The 18234-nt window shown below is 30.1% G+C and overlaps 2 long non-coding RNA genes across 2 annotated transcripts; one reads left to right on the top strand and one right to left on the bottom strand.

Annotated features, from left to right (window-relative positions):
• Positions 1–15801: 15801 nt before the first annotated feature.
• On the bottom strand, positions 15802–16939 carry LOC148205025 (uncharacterized). The gene is made up of 2 exons (XR_015784981.1): positions 16741–16939; positions 15802–16231 (listed from the first exon to the last, which is right to left on the bottom strand). It is a non-coding gene; the product is annotated as an uncharacterized LOC148205025 (long non-coding RNA).
• A 69-nt stretch (positions 16940–17008) lies between these two features.
• Positions 17009–18185, top strand: LOC148205026 (uncharacterized). Its single transcript, XR_015782996.1, has 2 exons — positions 17009–17255; positions 17768–18185. It is a non-coding gene; the product is annotated as an uncharacterized LOC148205026 (long non-coding RNA).
• Positions 18186–18234: the final 49 nt, after the last annotated feature.

Here is an 18234-nt window from a genome sequence, read left to right on the forward strand (position 1 = left end):
TAAATCAGATGGAAGGAAGAAAAATTTTAAATGACTACTATAGTAAGCTTTGGTTTAACCTTTGTGCTAAAAGAGTGACTTTAAGTTCTTCCAAGAGGGTTCTTGTGTGATAAGGTGCTATTACTGTTGTTAGGATTCTTGATTCATCCCTTAAGGATTTTTAAGGGAAGTGTTTTTGTTTCTTGTCGATTTTCAAGAGGTGGTTTTTCATTTCTCGTGATTATTTAAAGAAGGTGTGTTTCATCAGGTATTCAAGAGTGTTTTTCTTTCCTTGTGGTTATATTTTTCATTATTTTAAAGGTTTTATTACATGTTTCATTTTATATTTATGGTTATAATAGTCTATTGTTTTGGTTGTTTTTATAGTGATTTATGATCACTCTCTTTAGAGTGATTCACCAACTTATTATTATTGATTTGAACCCGTCTAAAATTTTTGTATGACTTGTTTTTATTTCTTATTCTCTTTGTTTCGTTGCAACAAGATTAAATTTTCACACATTTTATAAAAGTTTAATACTATGATATTTTGTTATTACAGTTTAGTATAAGTTCAAAGTCCGATAAAAATAAGTTTTGGATAATTGAAAAGTTTTAAAAATCAGAACTTTAACTTTAAAGTAATTCATCCTCTATTAGTTCTGTTCAACGTAATCTTTTATTCTAAAAGTTAACAAACTTAGAAATTTGCATGATCCTTAATTATAATATAAGTTCAAAGTTTAAAGTTAATTAAGTTCAAAGTTTAAAGTTTGATAAAAATAAGTTTTAAATAATTGAAAAGTTTTTTTAAAAGTAGAACTTTTAACTTTAAATCAATTCATCCCATGTTAGTTTTGTTCAATCGAACCTTTTATTCTAAAAGTTAACAAAATTAGAAATTTGCATGATCGTTAGTTATAAGTATTTACATTGGCCAGTACATAGGATGCTTAAAGGCACAACTGATTTTTCATGCATTTTGTAAGTGTAAAAGTTTTACATCAATTATTCAATAAGTAACATTCATTCTAGGTATTACTTTCAAGGTACTTAATATTAACACATCAAATTTACTATGTAATAACATCATCATCATTTTTTATTGCTCTAACCAGCATGATCAAGGGTCAGAGCTTTAGTCCAAGGATTGTAAAGCATTCATACCTTCAATTTCCTCCGTTCTGCAATCCGTGAGGCTTTATCACCACTGTTGGTTTCAATAAAATCTGAGATGTCATTAGAAACTTGTTAGATTATAAATAAAGGACTCAATGTTTGTTGCTAAACAACACTATAGTTGTTTCAAGTCAAACAACAGAATAATAACAAAAATAGTTTGTCTACTACAGAAAATCAAACACAAAAAGGAGAAAATAAAGAATGATAGTTTTTTCCAAGGAGTTTTGGATTGGAAATTGCCACCACTGCATGCAAGCACAACTCGGATAGCGATAATAACAAAACACAAGACAAAGAAATTGATTGGCATTATTGGAAGATATCTAACTAATTTTCTCAAATAAAACAAAGAGTAACAAGGGAAGAAGATATATACCAGGTGTCCCAAAGGCCCTTGTTGGACTTAAGATGTTAAAGAACATCACAGTTGCTCCAACCACCAAGAGCAAAGCAAAGAGGCCAGAAACCTTCATGTTTTTTCAAGTACTACTAACCAGTTGCCAATACAACAAACTTGAAGAGAACAATGTGAATTAGTAATAAATAACTCTTCTTAGAAGGAGGAAAGGAGGAGTGTTTTGTCACTTATTGTTGATGAAGGGTGGAAAAAAAATGAGACTCAAACAAAACCTACTTATTTTATGTTGTTTCTACTCGACCCAAAAGACATATTAAGTTAACGGTCCAACAAGGTTATTTTAGGCTCTTTATTATGGAGTAGCTCAAAATACCTATTTGGGGCATATTTATATATTATAACTAAATTTCAATAGTTTGACATTTTGGTTATTATTAATTATTCTATTATTATTATTATTATTAGACTATTATTATACTTCTTAGATAAATATTATTCTAATAGGAATAGAATCACAACTCATGTTGATCCTATAAATATAAGAGTAACTCTCAAGAGATACTTACTTCACACTTGATACTTGATAATTACTCTCATATAATATATCTTAACTCTCTTACTGACTTGAGCGTCAGAGAGTCTTTGTAGGTGAGTCTTTCCCTCTCATTCATGAGGTGACCCTCTTCAAACAAAGGAGCAATCAAAGCACTATTAGGATCTTGTCACATGTTCACAAAGTCCATGTTCAAGATCTAGGTAAGATCACATGTGCCCATTGTGGGGCTCAAGTAAAACTTTATCATGTCTTCACATTATTCACTATCATCATCTGCATAAAGATAGTCTATGATTATTGATAATCACTCATGCTGGCACGAGCATTTATGATCTAAGTTTTGAAATGGTTTTGAAGAGTGTTATCTTGATACTCATTTTTAATATTTTATTATGATATAATATTATATTGAATACTTGTGGAACAATAACATGCATATAAATATTTTCTCTTTATTATGATATCATTCGCCTCAACAAGTTACGGGTCTTTATTTGCACTCATCAATGGGGCTTATGTGGCAACACCTTATGATACATTGGTGCAATGCACCAATGTTCTTTTCATGTGAAAATTCAAAGGATGACACATGTGCTCAAAATCCATGCAATTGATGCAACATGCTAAACTTTTATTGGTGGAAATTCTTTGAGATCCAACAAAAGTTAAATTATCATGTGACCTTAATGACCCAAGGTCTTCTAGTTAATGGCTATTACAATTAATGGGACGTAAATACATCTAAATAGATCATTGCAGGGTTCTTTTGCTACATCAAAACATGACCAAAAAGGATATCAAACTCACTTTCAAGAAGAAACTAGCATTTCAATGCCACCCGAACAAGCACTCCCAATTGTCGAAGGTCATTAGGAAAAATGTCACAAGTTCATTCAAGTAGACATTTGCGACCTACTTGGTCCTCATGGATGACATATATATATATATATATATATATATATATATATATAGAGGGTCTAATGATAAAATACACAAGTATGGTGGATCTAAAACTAGATCTTGTATAGTTCCATATCATGAAGAAAGTCTAAACTCAATTCTTGTTAGTGATGTACCTAAAGATCTGCATAGGAATGACATAGTAAAGATTTATCGTTAATTCATGATCAACTATATCTAGTTGGAAAGTAACAATCTAGTTACTCGACCTACTACAACATTTGTGCCAAGTCTATAATGACAAACATCTCCAACACACTGCTCCATATTGTTACAAAAATGGGGAACTCACAAAATACAATGTAACAGGTGTGCATGACCTTAAGTTGGCACTAGATAACATCTATCTGAAACATAATTTTTAGGATTTCTCATCTAATAAAAATCATGAATTTCTATAAGGAAATTTGTAAAAATGACTGAGGAAAACTCTGGCTAGGTAAGACAATATTTTTTAGTTTGTCCATGGTGACTTATCTCTCTTTTCTAAGAGTCTACTCAGTAAAATTTCAACAATATTTCCATCAAGAAACTTTTATGCATCGCACAACTAGCAATTTGGGTGGTCCTACTTACACCATCCTTCATTAAAAGCCCAAAGAAGCTCAACCTTCCTAAGCCCAAAGAAGCTCAACCTTCCTATGCCCAAATACAAAACTCAACTCAACACCATGACATCTCAACATGTGATCAGCTTGGAATTTAGGTAATCAAGTACAAAAAGAGCCCAGTGTTCCAAACACCAGAGCACACGAACAAGAAAATCCTTGTATCCTATTGCTCAAACACTAGAAATGATCCAACGACTAGTCACTAGAACAACTTGACATATCAACTCGATTATAAGAAAAAAATGATGTTCAACCTTGATAGCACAGGGATAGCTTAGCAACCTAGAATAGGACACACTCAGCACAATACTTGAGCAAAAAAAATTGTTGAAGCACAAAACTATTGGACTGTAGCGAAAGCCCACAAACGTGGCAACCTAGAACAAGGATCCAGATAAACAACAGCGGACAAAAACCCATAAACAAAGCCTTCAGGTATGGTAGTCAACTCAGCAGACACTGAAAGAAATACCAAGCAATGACTCTAAAAATACTACATCGAACATAGAAAAGTTCAGCATGGTAGTCAACTCAGCAGCACCCGAGTACAAAAGAAGGCAAAGTACAATTACAATCCTACGACACCAGGTAAAAGGCTTAAGCCGCCTAACACAATCATAGAACACAACTTTGACCTCAGAACAAGCCACAAAACATGGTTGACAAACAACGTAACTCGACCAACACGACCAATAATCCAATAGTAAAGCCCGACTACCCTTAATCCTTGATAATTACTCTCATAATAAATCTTATTTCTTTTATTAACTTGAACATTCAAAAGTCTTTGTAGATAAATACTTCCCTCTCATCGACGAGGTGATCCTCTTAAAAAACAATCAAAATACTATTAACATCTTGTCATTGCAAACTCTTGGATGATAAAATGTTTGAAGACTCTGATTCCAGTGCAACCTTCACTGAACGCATTAAATTCAATTATGGAAGAGTCTCAATAATAAAAGCATTTATAAAAGGATTACTTGGAGAAACTGAAGGAACTTTTGGGAAAAACATTCACATAAATCATGTAAAAAATATTTATTAGTCTGATTTTTTCATCTTGGTTATATTAATAGAAACAAATTTGCTTACTTTCATGAACTTAAATATATTTATACTATATTATTTAGATTAGTTTCTATAAAATAAAAAACATTTTAACTTAAAAGGAAAAGTTCACAAACATAACATATAACCTAACAATTCCAACCCACCCATATTGAGCATTAAGAAGATGATAAGATATGGATAACCAATGCCCTTAAGAACCATCACTTTAAAGAGATATAGAGAGTCTTGATATATATAAATCATTTCAAAAGTAAGAAAACTAAACAATTCAAGATTTGTTGTCTTTTGAAATACTAAAAATTGAAAGTGTACAAGAGTAGTTATCCTTTAATTTTAAAGAGTTTAGATGAAATAAAGTTTTAGATTAATAAAATGATTTTTTTTTTTACATTTCAATTTATCTCTATTAAAAATTTTAAGTCCTACTGATATAATTAATTTTTTAGAAAATATATAGAACTATGTTTACTAAAATTTCAAGAAGTCTTACTGCTGCAATATAATTTACTTCTTTTATATAAATTAGAAAACACACACGCATGTGTACTATTTTTTTTATAATAATAAAAATTATAAAATTAATATTATTGTTATTATTATAATTATAAAATTAAATATAAATAATTTTTATTATTTTATTATAAGTAATTTTTATATTTTTTGTAAGTAACTTTTTAATTAAAAAATTATTAAGTTAAAAAAGAGGTTAAATTAAAAAATGAAAAATTAAAAAAAATCACTTAATAGATAATATTAATAAAATAATTATTTTATTTTTTTAAAAAAAATATTTAAAAAGTAAAATTCGAAAACCAATGAAAAGCATATATACAATTATGTTCATAACTTGAAATATGGTTTATCTTCATAAAAATATTTCATTTCTTAAAATGCAACACTGTTGTGAAAATGATTTCTCAATACCAAATTATTTATCAACAAAATTATATTTCAAATAAACATAAACTGAAAATTGTTTATGGGTTTCAACAATAGAAAAACTAAAAAAAAGGTTAAAAATTTTATTCATATTAATGACTTTAAATTTAAATCCAAATTTATACTTATAAAGCCTGCTAAGAGAGCTTGTATTTTTTTATCTTTAACCTGCAAATGTCTTAAAAAAATAAATATTATAATATAATAAAGCAAAATATCAATAATAACCTTCAATTTAAGGGTTAAATATGTTTTTAGTCCCTAAACTATTGGCCGTTTCTGGTTTTTGTCCCTCTTTCAAAGTAAGGTACAATTTGTTCCTCATTCTTTTCGAAACGTTCGTTTTAGTCCTTGGAATTTTGGTTTTAGTCCTCATTTGTTGCTAAATGAGGACCAAATGTTTAAACAGTGTTTAGTTTTCGAGGACTAAAACGAACGTTTCGAAAAGAATGAGGACCAAATTGTACCTTACTTTGAAAGAGGAACGAAAACCAGAAACGACCAATAGTTTAGGGACTAAAAACATATTTAACCCTCAATTTAATTGACATTTAAATTTCATAACAGATTATTAAAAATAGATGGTACAAAAATAAATCTAAAATTAAAATAATGTAATATTTATCTACTTATATTTTTAATGGATTTAAAGTGATTACTAATATGAAATCATATAAAAATTACAAAAAATAAATTAAATAAAACAAACCGTATTCATGCATTAGACATATCATATTTACTGTAGATTTATTAATTAATATTTACATTAAAATGTTAATCTCATAATATCTTCTTAGAAGTATATTAAGTGTGACATCCCAATTATATAGGAAGCATATGTAAGACTCATGAAAAATAATTATAATAGTAAATTTTAGCATTTTATTATAATAATAATTTTAATGGATAGAAAAATGTAAATTTTGGATATAAAATTATAGTAATTCTAGAAAGAGAGGTTCAAATTTTTGATAACTTATTCAGGATTTTTTTAAAAAAAATTGAATAGTAAAAAGTGAATAGTAAAAAGTGAATAGTAAATAGTAAAAAGTGAATAGTAAAAGTGAATAGTAACAAAGGGATAAGCCATCCACGTTGGTGTAGAGTAAGATCAGATATGTTTAAGATTAAAATAATATTTTTAATAAAATAATGAATAGTAAAAATATATAGTAAAAAAGTGAATAGTAAAATTTTTTTGGCTATAAATAGCAAGGGAGGGAAGGCTAAAACTTACACCAAAATTCTAGAAACATTTGTGAGAGAAGAGAGTTGGAGGATATTCTAGTTGTAGAGGGATTCTGGAAGTTTTCGGAGAACGGTTTCAGAGGAGGAAATTAAGTCTGGAATAGAGGTAATGGGAGTTACATTTTTTTTGTATTATCTTGAGTATTGCATATGTTGCTTTTGTTTGATCTTAAATCTTAAATATGAAGTATTTTGTTTCTGTATGATTTTGAATTTTGAATGAGAACATGCTTCTGTGTTTAGATCCAAGTGTGATAGTTGTAAAATGTGATGTTGATTATGTTATGTCATTTGTATGTAATTAGTTGTTTATTTTTGTATTTTTGGATGGATTAGAAGTTGTCTAATCGGCTCTGCCAGATTCAACTTCTTGTTTCCCCAAACTTTTTACTTCTTTATTACATTTTTGGAAGGATTAGAAGTTGTCTAACCGGCTCTGCCAGATTCAACTTCTTGTTTCCCCATACTTTATATTGTTTTCCTTATTCGTTTTTATTTTTGGAAGGATTAGAAGTTGTCTAACCGGCTCTGCCAGATTCAACTTCTTATTTCCCCAGACCTGTTATTATTCTTATTATTTAATTACATTGTATTCCTAGAAGGATGAGAAGTTGTCTAACCGGCTCTGCCAGATTCAACTTCTTGTTTCCCCAGAACTTTTATTGTTCTATTTAATTTTTATTGCATCTTCCTGAAAGGATGAGAAGTTGTCTAACCGGCTCTGCCAGATTCAACTTCTTGTTTCCCCTGAATGTTTTTTTTATTAATATTATTTTGATGGTAATGGGAGCTAATTATTTTTGTATGAATTTATTTTATAAAAATATATGCATATGAATGTTGAACTGGTGTGCTCTTGTGAAACTATTTTATGACTTTTATTATATTGGGTGTTATAACTGAAACTGTGAAATTGTACATGTTGTGATGTGATGAAGTTAATCTGTTTGGAATGAGTTTGTTGGCTGGAATTGACCTTGTTGGAAGGTCTGGAGTAAGGGTTCTGTAATAGCTTGTATATGGGTATTTAATAGATGTACATATATTGTTTGAGGTTGTTGTGAGAGGAAGTGAAAATATTAAAAATTTGGCATTTCAGATTGAGAGCATAAAAGAACAGGGTAGATAATTTAAATAAATCAATTGTTAATTATTGAGGGCCTTTCTTTATTGGTAGGATAGATGAACCTTAAAAACCTGAGTTGGCACATCCCTGATCATAGAGCAGCCCTGGCCTGGTCCAGTCAATTGTGACTAGTCATATGTGCTGGCGTCGAAGGTGAGTTTGATGCGTTCAGACATCTGGGTCCTCTCCGGTGACCAATTGGGGTAAAGAAAGATCTCTACTAGGATGAAAATAAAATAAAACAAGTTGATTGTAAATGCTTAATGTTATCATGGTAAAAACTTCATATATATTTCATTTATCGTTACATTGAGCCCAGACTTTAATATGTAGTTCCTAAGATATGTTGATTTATCTTGGCTAATCTATGATCTTTGATTGGTGAAAATATGTTGAGTTATACTCGTTATGGGCAAAATGAGTTTATAATATGAAGTATGATATCTGGCAATATGTTTAATTTATTGACACCAAAACGGATTATTGTAAATCTATGATTAAAGAATGAACATGATTGAGTTAGGTGGATAAGAGGGTATGAATTGTTGATTTTATGAAATGTTGGAGTGGATATGAGAAATCATTACTTATGAAATGATGTTTACTACTGGAGTAGTATGTTCGAGTTATACCATGAGAGCTTGATATGAGTAAAGTAACACTCGAGGTTTATGAAAGCAGGCAGAAAGTGGTCTGACCATAAGGCTTTGACATAAATATATGGTTCATAAATTTTATAGAAGCAGGTAGAGAGAGGTATGACCATAAGGCTTCAGAAAGTAAGACATAGTATACAGGTGAGGCTTAAGGAAGCGGGCAGAGAGCGGTCTGACCATAAGGCTTCGTGAGTAAGCATGGTACACTTGTAAGGTTTATGAAAATGAGAAAGATGATTTTGATAATGATGAATTAATGACATCGGGATAATGATATTTTCAATTGCAGAAATACATGATTGAAATATTTTTTTTACAAGTTTAATGATTTTATGATATGGTTGGCTTACCCTTATTTGTTTGTGCTATGATCATATAACTCATGTTATATGTGAATAGATAATGTTGCAGATGCGGTTGAAAAAGCTTAGAGATGAGAGAGATGCGGGGAAAAACTTTCAGGGATTTTTGTAAAAAGAATAAATTTGTATTGGGAAAATTATGTTGTATATAAGTGAAATTTCAAATTTATGTTAAAGTGGTGAAAACTATATTGTTTAAAGTTTGTAAGTTTGGTATTGTACTTTGGAGGAATTGAAATAAAGTTTGATTGTTTATAGGAGATATCAAATTAATTTAGTCTCTACTATCAGTAATACCCTTTCATTATATGTGGGTGTTACAGCATATATATAATAAGGACGTCATCATGCGTAATATAGGGAAGCAGTTGAGAGTAAATAGGATTACAGTCATCCTCAAAATAGTTTCAGAATTTAAACTTAAACTCTAAAGAGATCTAAATATAAGCTAGAAGGAAAAACGGTATCCCAAATTTCAGGAATAACTAATAACACCACTGGAGACTAGGCGGCAGCATTGTCCTCAACATCCAAAGTCGTCTCCAATGGAACCTCCTCGCCATCTGCTCCTATCCAAATGGATGATCATCGCAAGAAGAAACATACACAAGCAATACAAACAAGCAAGGGTGAGCTAGATATAAAAATCATGTTATTCAATCACACACAACATGTAAAAGCCACTCAAACATGATACATTGACATCACAAGACTCATTGTTTTATAGACCGACTCGTCCGAACCAGAATGATTGCCGAGCTATGGCGGGTTATGCACTCGTGGTGGCCTCTACTACTTTGCAAAGCCGTTTCCAATGGGTTCCACCCTACCACACTCACGAGGTTAATCCGTTTCGCGCCCTAGAGCATACTGGAAGCCTCCAAGACTAGGACCTCCTGCTACTCCTCACCACATGGATCAATCCTCTCTACTTGAGAATGAAAGACCATTGGAGCGTCAGGAAAACCCCCAAGATTGAGCTACCATGCAATCATTCTACACTAAGGATCTCACCAAGAGATCCTACACAGATGGAACTTGATTTATAACTTGGATCATACTTTCATCACTTTGTAATCATATACTTTCTGCCACAATCAACATATACACAATCTCAACAATACACATTACTCACCAGTCACAAATTATAAAAATAACATCTCCACAATTGAATCTAAGTTAATCAATACCAAGAACCAAACAACTCCAACTAACCCATAACAGCTCATAAAATGCATCAATTTGTACATACCAACAAGTAATATAATTATTGATTAACACTCACGTTTCAATATAAGAAACAACTATCCTTACTTTATTATATATATATATATATATATACATATATATTATGTATTTTATCTTATAAATATATATATTTATTATGGATCCTTACTTTAAATTTCAAACACATAGTGACTGATTTCCTAAAATTATAATTGACTAGAAATTAACACATGATAACTTTATGCATCTACAATCAACTTGTTTTATTTTATTTTCATCCTAGTAGAGATCTTTCTTTACCCCAATTGGTCACCGGAGAGGACCCAGATGTCTGAACGAATCAAACTCACCTTCGACGCCAGCACATATGACTAGTCACAACTGACTGGACCAAGCCAGGGCTGCTCTATGATCAGGGATGTGCCAACTCAGGTTTTTAAGGTTCCTCTATCCTACCAACAAAGAAAGACTCTCAACAATTAACAATTAATTTATTTAAATTATCTACCTTTTTCTCTTATGCTCTAAATCTGAAATGCCTAATTTTAATATTTTCACTTCCTCTCACAGCAACCTCAAACACTATTTAATACCCATATACATGCTATTACAGAACCCTTACTCCAGACCTTCCAACAAGATCAATTTCAGCCAACAAACTCATTCAAAACAGATTAAATTCATCACATCACAACATGCACAATTTCACAGTTTCAGTTATAACACCCAATACAATAAAAGTCATAAAACAGTTTCACAAGAGCACACCAATTCAACATTCATATGCATATATTTTTATAAAATAAATTCATACAAAAATAATTAGCTCCCTTTACCTTGAAGTTGAGCAGTATAGTCAACTAGAGTGCCCTAACCGTGCCTTCACAGAGAAAACCCAAACATTGCCCTACAACCACCTAAATGGTGATGGAAACAACTCTTAGAGCTAGAATAGACAGAGAATCAAAAGGAGCACCATGCAACCAGTAAAGTTGCATGCCCTAAGTTCAAGAAAAAGTGGAGAAATTGACTTACCCATCCAAATAAAAATCTAATCGGATAGAAGGGAAGCTCTCAACTCCGTGAGCGAAAGAACACCACCTATTTGAAATTTCAATGGTTCAAATGAGTGCAAGGGTAGAGAGAAGGCAGAGCAAGAAGGAGAAAATGGAGATGAGTTTAGAGAGAGAAAGGGGAACTGAAAAAATGAACTCAGAGCTGGAAAAATGAGGCCTCTTCTGAGGTCCTAGTGTCCTTAGCTTCTTAGGTCAGGCTGCAGGACCCAGTAGCCTTTCATTTTCAGACTCTTACATTAAGTATTATATCATATTTACACTAAATTAATTAAGTATTATATCATATTTACACTAAATTAATTTATCTCATAATCATTATTATGCTTATATTTTAAATAAATAAACTGAAAAATGCAGTATTTATATTTTTATATTTAATATATATATATATATATATATATATTATATATATATATATATATATATATAAAAGGATATTCTTAATAAAATAATTTTCAATTGCAAAATAAACATATTTACATCAGAGTCGCGAAATTAAAATAAATTAATACTTTTACATAATTAACATTAAAAGGGACTTTTTAAAATTTACTTTCTAATGTTAATTAATATATTTGTTAATCTTTTAATATATATTTTAGTTGAAATATTAATTAAAATTTATAAGGTATTTATAATCAATCACTAAGTATTTTATAATACTAAATATTGAATAGTAAACATGTTTGCATTTTTTACAGTGTTAAAGAGAGTTAAATTAAACTATTAAGTTAATTTAATTGTTATATTTATTAAAGTCAGTTACTTAAAGAAAATTCAGATTATAGATTTCAAATATGTGGTTTCAAATTTCAATATATTATTTCAAATTCTAACATTATTGGAATTATTATTTTAACTATTGAAATTTTGTATCACTTCTTTTTTCTAGGATATATGTGTTTCAAAAACAAAACTTAGATAACATATAATGATTATGCATTGTAGTACACAATATTTTTGTTCATATTTTGTACTATAATATTTATATCAAACATTTATATACAGTATAAATAAGAAATATTTTTTTAAAGGAATAAAGAATTGATTCTTAATTTATATTATTATATGTGTAAAAAATATATACCTTATATAGTGTTACTTATAAAGACTATTATTTTATCAAAAACTTATTATAAAGAATAAAATATACATTTTAAAAATTTATATGACGCACTTAAATATTATTATGGATGAAGTATAATGCGAATGAAACATAACATATGTATAGAAAATTTAAATATAGTAAAAATATTAAAAATATTTTTAATGAACATTCATGGTTTATGTAAAGAAAAAATCAAGTTTTAAACTATATTAATACAAATATGGATTTTTGATGAAGTTATTGTGTTTAGAAACTTGAATATTCATTATTATTATTATTATTATTATTATTATTATTATTATTATTATTATTATTTTGTTTTGGTTATCATTTTTCTTATGTTAAGTAATAATATAAAGATAGAAATAAGTTATTAATATATATATATATATATATATATATATATATATATATATATATATATATATATAAACATATTAAAAAAGTACTGCTAAATAAGATTATTTAAGTTTTTTTTATGAAGCAGTTCACACCTGTTTGAGTTACATCATTTGGGTCACATTCATGTATTGTAACTAAATCTCAGTAGTTTTGCATGTTAGTTATTATGTATCGTTATTTTATTATTTGTTATAGTATGATTATACTCATCATGTAAGTACTATTTCAATAGAAATATAGATTCAAGATCTATGTTCATCTTATAAATATAATTAGTATTCTTCGAGGAATATATTCGGTTAGAAAAGAGATGCCTTATATCTTTGGTTTTTACCTTAAAAAAAGTAATCATTTGAAAAGTTTTGTAAATCTTTGGTTTTCTTGAAATCAATAAAACATAAGTGATGAATCAACAATAAAGAGAAAAGGTAGAAAAAGATTAACACAAACATTTATACTAGTTCAGCCAAGCCTACATCCAGTCTTCGTTGTTGAAGGGATTCCACTATAAATTTGATTGAGTTTACAAGAATTTAGAGACATCCCTCTTAATGTATTTCTCACCACACTCAAAATCAAATATAGCAAACAAGAGAGGTATACCCCCACTCTCTTACAATCCTTGAGAACATTCACAACTCTCAAACCCCTCGTCAACACGCACAGGTAGACAAATACAAATTGTCAATGATGATCCTGATCTTCCAGTTACACTCCTCTTAGTGTAGATTAAATAAGAACATTTCAACCCAGTTTCTTGATAGAATCTTGTTGTGTAAGTAACCCAATTTGCACTTGATTCTTCAAGAACACCTCTTGGACGCTCTTGTAATCAAAACTTAATGAAATAGTTAGTTATGAAACTGATAGCAATTGAATTGAATTGAAATAGAGCTCAAGACACGTATTTATAGGATTTTTTGAATCTTGACGCATTATAATCGATTAAGGAATTTATGTAATATTAAGTTTTTCCTTCTGGTTTAACAAGTTTGCTTTTGTTTTAACATGTTATCTAAGCATGTAATCAATTATATAATCTCATTAGCCAATTATACATTCATTTGACTATTATGACAATTCAGGATATTAAATGAAATGGATTTGAACAAAGTAAACTTATTTAACCGAGTATACAACTTATGTAATCGATTAATTCTATACTTAAACAATTTTTTAATCCAATTTCCATTTTAAACAGATAAACTCACTTATCAAACAGATAATGGAATAACTTCGAGTTTTAATCGATTATACAACTTATGTAATCAGTTACTACTGAGCAGTTTGCCCCTATTAAGCATACAATGATATCTGAAGAAATCTAAGAGATTATATACTATGTTAAATCAATTATTTCTACCAGAAATGATATATTCAATCTGTTTAAAGTATGATTCATTTATCAATTAATGAATTCATATATCAAGCACAAACACAATAAAGATAAATAAATTGTTATGCCATTTGTGCAAGAAACCATAAAATCATTCTTTTGTTCATCATAAAAAACATAGATATAAAAGGTAGGTTTAACTCCCTCTATCAACATATTTTTTCTTAAACATTGATACACACGATATTTACAAAGATTCTAACTCTCTTATTGACTTGAGCATCGAAGAGTCAATAATATTTCCATTGGATATTAAGATAACAATGTTATCTAGATGTGAATGTGTACTTCCAAGAGTTCAAGAGAAGGAGACAAGCTCAATTAATGAAAACAAAAACAAGAACACAAGAGTAACATAAATGGCCGAATATAAACATGCTTCAAATGAACAAAGGAGAAGAAAAATGGTAAAAGATAGAAGATAGAAAAGGGGTGGGGAGCTCAAGGATGAAGACATGCTACTTAGGAGCATTAAAGCTCACCAACCTAAGATTAATGATGTATGTTGTCACTTGAGTGATAATCTCAAGATGAGGCTTGACAAAGAATACACTCTAAGAAAATAGCTCTTTCACAAGGTGTGGTCAAATAGTGTTTTTACTTAAAAATATTCAATCATTTCAAGAGTCTTAAAGAGCTCGTTATATAGTTAAGGGTGAGGGGTCTGTTAGCAATAATACAAGCCAAAGGATGTACACCTAAAAATATTAACTAAGCTTCTAGAAATTAGGTTTAGAGGAGATGTCTTGAAATTGATAGAACCCTAATTTGGTCCCTAAGCCTCTCGTATATGTCCTTGACCTTCTAGAAGAGAATGCCAACTTTAAGTTCTTCCTTTCTCCAAACATGCACCTTATCATGAGTTACCCTAAGGTTAGGACTCTTCTCTACTCCAAGTAGTGCAATCCTCCTCCTTTTTTGGCATAAACTTACCTTACAAAATAAACAACCCAAGAGTCAACATGTCAACTTAAGTCAAGTCAATTATGATCAATAAATTAACCAAAGTCAAATCAACATAAGTCAACTTAGGAAAAGTCGAACATAAAGAAATAGAAAATAAAGATAAAGAAGAAAGGTTAGAGGTCTCCCTTATAGTCATGCTTCTAGTCACTCTCTTTGAAAGGTCTTCCATTGCTTCATAACGAGTCATGAACTCATCATATGAAATTTCAATTTTTTATTTTTTTAGTAATTTCAAATTCTATCGTTTTAATTATTTGAAATACCTTTTTAAAATTTTTCAATTTCAATTTCCTTTTAATTTCTTCATCCAAGCAAATAATTTTATTTCAATTAATTTCAAATTCTCCAATTAAATGAATTATTCTCTTAAATTACCTCATCAGAGTACACATTAAGTTATTTTCTATCTTTACTACCCTGCTTTCGTCATATATAAAAAGCTAAATATCTCTTATACATAAATTTATGTATTTTACTTCTTAAAAAACTTTTATTCTAGAACTAAAATACACAATTTAATTGTATTTTATGAAAAGTATTCAATTTGTTTTACATCATAGTACAAAGATAGGAACTTTGTTGGACATATTGTATAATTTGGAATGTAATTTTATAAACACAACTAATTACATGTAACATGCATTAGGTTGTTATTTCTTATGACAAATAACTCCTTCATATACAAATTACCTGACTATGCTGATTTTGTATGTTTAAATAATCGTAATATATATCTTCATGGGCATGACTATAGGTAACTTGGACTATAACGACAGCAGCAGAAGCATATATACATTTGTCAATTTACTATACAACATAGCGACGGAGATAATCCAACCGAGCAGGGTGCTTAAGCTTCATGAGAGCCTTGACTTCATGCTTCCGAACCATTTCCCTTGAAATATTCAAGTTCCCAGCGATTTCTCCCAAGGTTCTGTCACCCTTGCCATCAAGTCCATATCTCTGTCTAATCACTAAGCTTTCCTTTGGCTTCAAGGAATCAAGCTACAAAAAATTCCCAACAATGACAATGTCAATTCCATAGCATGGTTTTACAAAATTTACTAACTGGAAGGACATGACATGAAACAACCTTCCAAAATGACTAACTTAGTCTCCAAGGAAAATTTGGAGGATCAAAATCATACATTTTCAATACTTAAGTAGATCCATTTAAGGCAGTTGAAACATGATAAACAAAAGTCGTAAAATTGCATTACTATATAAAAAATTAATCTAGAGACTTTGATTTTCCTCTTATTATGAATCACGAATAAAATTTCTGCCAGTGAATTAGTTAAGCGCTTATTTATGTATTGGAAAGTAGACTGTTCATCACTAGAAGCACGATTAAGGATCTTGTTAAATTATTTTCTTATTTTTACATTTCATGGACTTAAAAGTCTTAGGGTTTGTTTATAATTTTAGAATATATTTTAATTGAGTTATAATACAAGAACAGGCTTGACCTAGCTTTGTGGTGACTGCCTTAAAGACAAGGGACGAAAACCTACTGAAGGGCGCCATTGAGGTAAGGACCTAGATCATTTTGAGCATTCAATACATAGCTTGCACTGCACCGTCCATTGAAGATTCTATGTTCTTTGAACTGCCAAGCATCCTGGCGCATCACACTTGAAACACGCCCCCATAGAAAGCTTCTACGCTCTTCAAAGACCAAGCAAGACAAGGAAAACAGCATCAATTGGTGCGCCTAACCAGAATCATCTAGACCATTTTAATTCAAATTTAGGCGCCAAGTTGAAGGAAGTTCCATTCAACTTGGCGCCTAAATTTGAATTAAAATGGTCTAGATGATTCTTGGTTAGGCGCACCAATTGATGCTGTTTTCCTTGTCTTGCTTGGTCTTTGAAGAGCGTAGAAGCTTTCTATGGGGGCGTGTTTCAAGTGTGATGCGCCAGGATGCTTGGCAGTTCAAAGAACATAGAATCTTCAATGGACGGTGCAGTGCAAGCTATGTATTGAATGCTCAAAATGATCTAGGTCCTTACCTCAATGGCGCCCTTCAGTAGGTTTTCGTCCCTTGTCTTTAAGGCAGTCACCACAAAGCTAGGTCAAGCCTGTTCTTGTATTATAACTCAATTAAAATATATTCTAAAATTATAAACAAACCCTAAGACTTTTAAGTCCATGAAATGTAAAAATAAGAAAATAATTTAACAAGATCCTTAATCGTGCTTCTAGTGATGAACAGTCTACTTTCCAATACATAAATAAGCGCTTAACTAATTCACTGGCAGAAATTTTATTCGTGATTCATAATAAGAGGAAAATCAAAGTCTCTAGATTAATTTTTTATATAGTAATGCAATTTTACGACTTTTGTTTATCATGTTTCAACTGCCTTAAATGGATCTACTTAAGTATTGAAAATGTATGATTTTGATCCTCCAAATTTTCCTTGGAGACTAAGTTAGTCATTTTGGAAGGTTGTTTTCATGTCATGTCCTTCCAGTTAGTAAATTTTGTAAAACCATGCTATGGAATTGACATTGTCATTTGTTGGGAATTTTTTTGTAGCTTGATTCCTTGAAGCCAAAGGAAAGCTTAGTGATTAGACAGAGATATGGACTTGATGGCAAGGGTGACAGAACCTTGGGAGAAATCGCTGGGAACTTGAATATTTCAAGGGAAATGGTTCGGAAGCATGAAGTCAAGGCTCTCATGAAGCTTAAGCACCCTGCTCGGTTGGATTATCTCCGTCGCTATGTTGTATAGTAAATTGACAAATGTATATATGCTTCTGCTGCTGTCGTTATAGTCCAAGTTACCTATAGTCATGCCCATGAAGATATATATTACGATTATTTAAACATACAAAATCAGCATTAGTCAGGTAATTTGTATATGAAGGAGTTATTTGTCATAAGAAATAACAACCTAATGCATGTTACATGTAATTAGTTGTGTTTATAAAATTACATTCCAAATTATACAATATGTCCAACAAAGTTCCTATCTTTGTACTATGATGTAAAACAAATTGA

Source organism: Vigna umbellata, chromosome 1, assembly GCF_029865625.1.
Source record: "Vigna umbellata cultivar VRB3 chromosome 1, Vumbellata_1.0, whole genome shotgun sequence".
Taxonomy (NCBI): Eukaryota; Viridiplantae; Streptophyta; class Magnoliopsida; order Fabales; family Fabaceae; genus Vigna; species Vigna umbellata.